This window comes from Solanum stenotomum, chromosome 2 (assembly GCF_019186545.1).
Source record: "Solanum stenotomum isolate F172 chromosome 2, ASM1918654v1, whole genome shotgun sequence".
Lineage (NCBI taxonomy): Eukaryota > Viridiplantae > Streptophyta > Magnoliopsida > Solanales > Solanaceae > Solanum > Solanum stenotomum.
The window spans coordinates 9717661-9723660 of NC_064283.1; positions in this window are offsets into that span (position 1 = coordinate 9717661).

Consider the following 6000-nt stretch of genomic DNA (forward strand, 5'->3'; position numbering starts at 1 on the left):
TTCTTAAAACTTCTAAACTTTTAAAAGATATCAAATAAACCTAATTCCCAATTTTCTTCCCCATTCTCTCAAATACGTGTATCTTTGTGACTACGGCCCTTCGGTGTGTCTCCATTTGACCATTGTTGCAACTTCCCAACCTTCCTCTCAAGTTGTGACAACTTCAATTTGTTGTCTTCATCTTCGTCTTCTTCACCGTCGTCTTCATCTACCCCTCAAGGTAACACTCTTTTCTTTTCTTTCATAGTTAGGGTTTTGAGATTGTAAAGGTTGAAGATCGATTGAGTTGTTTTTGTATATAAATTTTTATGTTATTTTTGAATTATAATATTTTGCTTCCATGAAAACTCCTCTTATCAATCAATCATCAAAACTCAAGCTAAAAGCTGAAGCAAAGAATAAAAAATGGTTCAAATCATCCATGATAGTCTTCTTGAAAAGTATATTACTAATCGATAAAGCAAAGTCTATCGTCAACATAATAATGATAGAATACCATTCCACATAGCTTTTCATCTTATAAGTGAATTTACTATGTGTTTTTAAGATGAAATTGAGGCAAAGGACATATATTTAAAGTCTGTTTTTAGGACTAAAAAGGAGTGTGAAGAGAAGACAGATGGAATTTTGGTAATCACATCAATTTAGCAACTCTAATAGATTTTGACATTTGTTTAACATGAGTATACTCTTTCTTTTTTACTTGAAAGATTTCACTATTTCCCTTTTTTCCTTACTTTGTTTGATACTTTACAGTAGATGTAACTATATTAGAATTGTCTAAGCACACGAAAATGTTCATCAACATCTATGTTGTTCCAACTCTTCAAAAATGTTATTTGGTTGCATGTCTGTTCATCAACATATATGTTTGCACTGAAAACTTGTATTGTTTACATTTTATGTTTACATTTTTTTACTTAATAAGATCATAGAAAGAGTTCATAGAAAGATGATGCCTGTATTTACAACAAATGTTGTGATTATTCCAACAAGTGTTGTGATTATTATAGCAAGTGTTGTGATTATTACAGTAAGTGTTGTGATTATGAAAACAACTGCTATAATATAATTTTGAAAAGCAACAGTTGTTACATTTATTATAGTTTACCTTATTTTTTTATGTGGTTTTGAATTAACTTTCAAGATTATCTAAATGGATAATGAATGTATTTTTGTATTATTATATTTTGATTTATAGTTTATTATAAATCAACAGTTGTTACATTTATTATAGTTTACCTTCTTTTTTTTTGTGGTTTTGAATTAACTTTCAAGATTATCTAAATGGATAATGAATGTATTTTTGTATTGTTACATTTTGATTTTATTAGTTTTAAATCATGACTTCAAGGAAAAAACGAACAACTCCTAGTAAAAAGTATAAAAGGAGAATCAATACACAAAGACAAAGAGAAGAAGAAGAAGTAGAAAACACAAGTTTGAAATTTTTTTTAGAAGAAGAAGAATGAGAACGTGAAATAGATGTTTCTTCTACAAATGTAGAAAGAGATTATAGACCAGTTGAGGAGGAACAAGATGATATACTCATTTCAAAAAAGGAGAACTGGTGTCCGGTGATAATGCATAGTAAAGGTAAAATTATATTCTAATCATCTTTGGAACATTTTTCTTGTGTTATATATTTCACTTTTACACGTGAAATTCATTTTTAAAAAATATTACAAATGAAGTGGGTTGATTCGAATTCAAAAAGGAGTTGAAAGCGTAATGAAGAAGGGGCTGCTTGTGAATATGCATTTTATTGCTATTTTGCTACATTTTTAATGCACATTTGTTGTACTTTTGTGAATATGGTATTTTGAAATTGATGAATTGATATTTTTGTTTTCTTTTAGTTGAGTTTGATATTCATGGGTTTTGAATAGTAGTTGAATTGATTGTGATGTTGAGATTATCGAAAAAGAATAGTGATTTTCTTAGTGAACTAGTTGAAGGAGAGGATTTGACCCATTTTTTGCTTTCTTTTAAAGTAATTGCTGAAATTCAGTACAACAAGTATGAAAATTACTGAATTTTTCATAGTAAATACTGAAAAGTTGTTGTACTTTTTATAGCAGTTACTGAAATTTTCTACAGCAAGTAAGAAAGTTGTTGTACTTTCTATAGCAATAGCTGAAATTTTCTTTAACAAGTAAAGCAAATGAATTGATAAATTGACTGTTAATTGGTTGTAACACTCATATTTAATGATAAATAGAGTAGTGTTGACCTAATTTAAAAATAAAATTTACATTAAATAGTGATCTTGTAAAATGAGATAGTTCAATTTCACATATAATCAACTTATAATGAGTAAATGATTGCTTATTGGTTATAACACTCATATGTAATTGTAACACCCAAGAAAATTTTTGAGCTAAGACTTGAACCGTCCTTCGTTGTGAGTAGGATTTTACTAAAGAATTTAAAATTTATTAAGTATTAAGGTCAGGTCACTAGATGTAGCACCTTGAGTTTCAAAAAGAACTAAATTGGACATAGCAAAAATCTGAAATTTTGCACGTTAAGCTAAGTATGGGTTGACTTTAAATGATCATAACTCCTAGCTCAGAATGAGTTAGGTGTGCTATCAGATACTGTAGGAAAGAACTCTGAATTATCTTTCTAACGCCACTGAGTTTTCTCAGTTTCGATATCGTATGAGGGAGATATATCCATTCGAAGTTGGGGTGTCTAGATAAGAAAAGTCAAAACTGGATTTTAGAGGGGTATTTTGGTCTTTTCCTTACCCAATCAGATTTGATTCATTTTTAGTAAGGTTTAAGGGTCTAATCCTATTAGGTTCAATTTTATAATCCTAAAATTAGCCTAGGGTTTTAGTTGAGAGTTCAAGAAGAGAAAATAGGAGAAAAGATGAGAGGATCAAGCATTCGTCGAGATTCTTGAGAGTTGTTGCGGGTTGTTGCCATGGGTTTGATCCCTAAGAGGTATGTAAGCTTCCATAGTGTTGGGTTTGTTCACCCACATGCCAAACATGTTATTTTCAGCGCAAATTTCATTCTTGAAGTTGAAAGATTTGAGTTTTTGATAGGTATTCTTAAAGATCATTCTAAATCTTGTTGTGTTGGGTTTTGATGATTTTCTTGAGATTAAAGTGATTGTTTTTCGGGATGTATTGAGTATATTAGAGTGTACTTATGTTAAGTAATCGAATCCAAGTGATTGGGGAAGAAACCATTTGATTCTAGGCGAAATAGGGTGAGAAAACGAGCAAAGAATTTCGTTGGATTTTCTGGGTTGGGACCTGGCGCGATGCACCAGCCAGAGCGCCCCAAACCCTCATCTGAAGTTTAGGGGCTGGTGCCCCGCGCCACCCATAGCGTCAGGGTCGCCTGCCCCATCTAGTTTGTCGTTGGTTGCCCCGTTTGAGTTCGTTTAAAATGCATCTTCACTCCTTTTCGATTCTAACTACTCTAAGCTACTTCTAAGCACCTAAAATCATTCCTAACATGATCATAACCTTGAATTCATAATTCAAATTCAAGGTAGATTTGAGAGTTAAGTTTTGAGAATTCTTTTGAACATTCTAAGAAAGTCCCTTTGAGTTTTTTTGTTGAGTCTTCTACAACTTCTAGTAACTTGTTTCAAAACTCGAGCAAGTGAGTGTGAGGATGAGGAAAATGTACTCATGAGTCTACTTTGTCATCATGAGTTCTTTCATATCGTAAACCATAACTCTTGAATTTGTAATTTACATTAAAGAGAGAGTTAAAAGTAAAGTTCAAGAAAGTCATTGAGTTCAATTGTGAATCCTTTGAGATCAACCATCGATTTGAACTAAGTCTTGAGGTAGTAAATAAGAGAATGAGAAGTGGCGTATACATGAGTTCCATATAGTTTGTAGACCTTCGAGTCAAGTCGTTCATGCCCATAAATTCCGCATGAACTCTATAAGTTGAGTATCTATGAGAGGAGTAATATCTCCATGTCCTAAGTCTTAAGTATTGAGTTTCTAACCCATTTGAGATTATAATCCTAATCATGGGACTATTACCTATTACCCATGAAGTCCACGAATTGAGTTGTTCATGCCCATAATTCCGCATGAACATTATAAGTCGAACAATTTTGAGATGAGAAGTATCTTTGAGTCCTTGAGTTGAGTAGTTCATGCTCATAAATTCTGCATGAACCCTCTGAGTTGATTCTTGAAATTAGTAGTATCATTGAAGTTCTTGAGTTCCAAGTATTTGAGGTCTATCTATGTGTTATTTAAAAACCCTACCTTGAGTCGTTCATGTCCATAATTCGGCATGAACCATATTTTAAGAAGTCTTTTACAAACGTTTTAACTTTGTTTTAAGACTTAAGTTTTGAGTTGAGTAAAGAGTAAAGAGTAAAGTTTGAAGTTCATTTCTTCAAAAGTATATGGGGACTAAGTATTTCCAAAGAGATTTAAAATGTTTTCACATTTAAATAAGAACGAAAACTGAGATTTCCAAGGAACCTTTGGGCTAGTTTTCAGAAAAAAGTAATTGCTTTCTAAATGAAGCAAGAGGGGAAACTTTGATTTCCAAGATAGCCTTTGAGCTAAGTTTTTTAGCACTAATCTCAAATTAGAGAAGAAGTATGTTTTTAAAACATAAGAGCTAGTATATTTTGGGAGTAGTATTGAGCACCAATTGGGGACGAGCATAAGTTCAGATAACTTACGTCACTATAAAACCATGTAGCCATCATGGGTAAAAAAGGGTCATACTTTTTAGATGAATCCTTTTCGAAATAGACTAGTTGATCCATTAGGCAGTTCAGGTCTTATACCTTTGGCCGTGTATAAGATGCGCTGGCAGCGTGAGATAGATCGTTGTATCATCACTATAGCTCTTATATGATGGTTGTCGGTTAGAGAAACTCTCACATAAGTTATGGTACTCTTATATACACAGTTATTTGTATTTTTACATACATTTTAGAGTTATGTTGTATCCTTGCATAGACACAGAGTTGACAGCATGTTTTTAAACAGTTTGTTTCTTTATATTGCACTTGTTTTAAATTATTTTATATTGAAATGAGTTCAGTCATATTGAGTTGAGTATCCAGAGTTGAGTACCCAGAGTCGAATATCATATCTTTGTGTTGAGTATCTTATCTCTGAGTTGAGTATCTTATCCTTGAGTACTTCTGAGTTAAGTAAGTTGAGTAGTTTTGAGTATCCTTGAGTATTCCTTGAGTTGAGTAAGTTTGAGAAGAGGTAAGTATGTTTCATTTTTATCAAGTTTCAAGCTTATGTTTATGCTTTAGAATTCCTCTTACATGCTCGTACATTCCACGTACTGAGTCATTTGACCTGCATCTTCTCATAATGCAGACACAGGTATTCATGATAATCAACAGGAGCTTCGTTGATACATTCGAGAGTTCGAGTTAGCTATGGTGAGCCTCCTTGCTTCCGGAGGATTTTATTTACCTTTCAGTTATATCAGTTGTTAGGATGTCATGGGTCTTGTCCCGACTTCTATCTATGTCAGTTAGAGGCTTCATAGATAGACAGTAGAGTTTCAGAATGTTTATTCATTTATCTTACTAAATGTTTTTAAGACTTAAGTTGCCTATTTTATGGCGAGTTGAATATATTATTTTTATTCTAAGTTGTTCATTTGAGTTAAAGTTTTGAAAAGTTGAGTTTATTGAATTTTATTCAGTTTTAAGCTTTTGCATCCTTAAGTTAGTCTTCCGCTTGTAGTCAGCCAGGATGAGGGTTCGCTTAGGGACCAACAATGGTTCTTGAGTGTCGGCCACGTCCAGGGTGTAGACTCGGGTCGAGACAGTAATGATAAATAGAGTAGTCTTGGTCCAACTTATAAATAAAAGATAGATTTTATAGTAATATTACACAAAAAGATAGTAATTTGAGATATCAAAATATCAATTAAGTAACTTCACATGTAATCAACTTAAATTGATAAATTTATCGTTAATTAGTTACATCAATCATATTTAATAATAATTATGATGATTTTGGCTAATTTAACA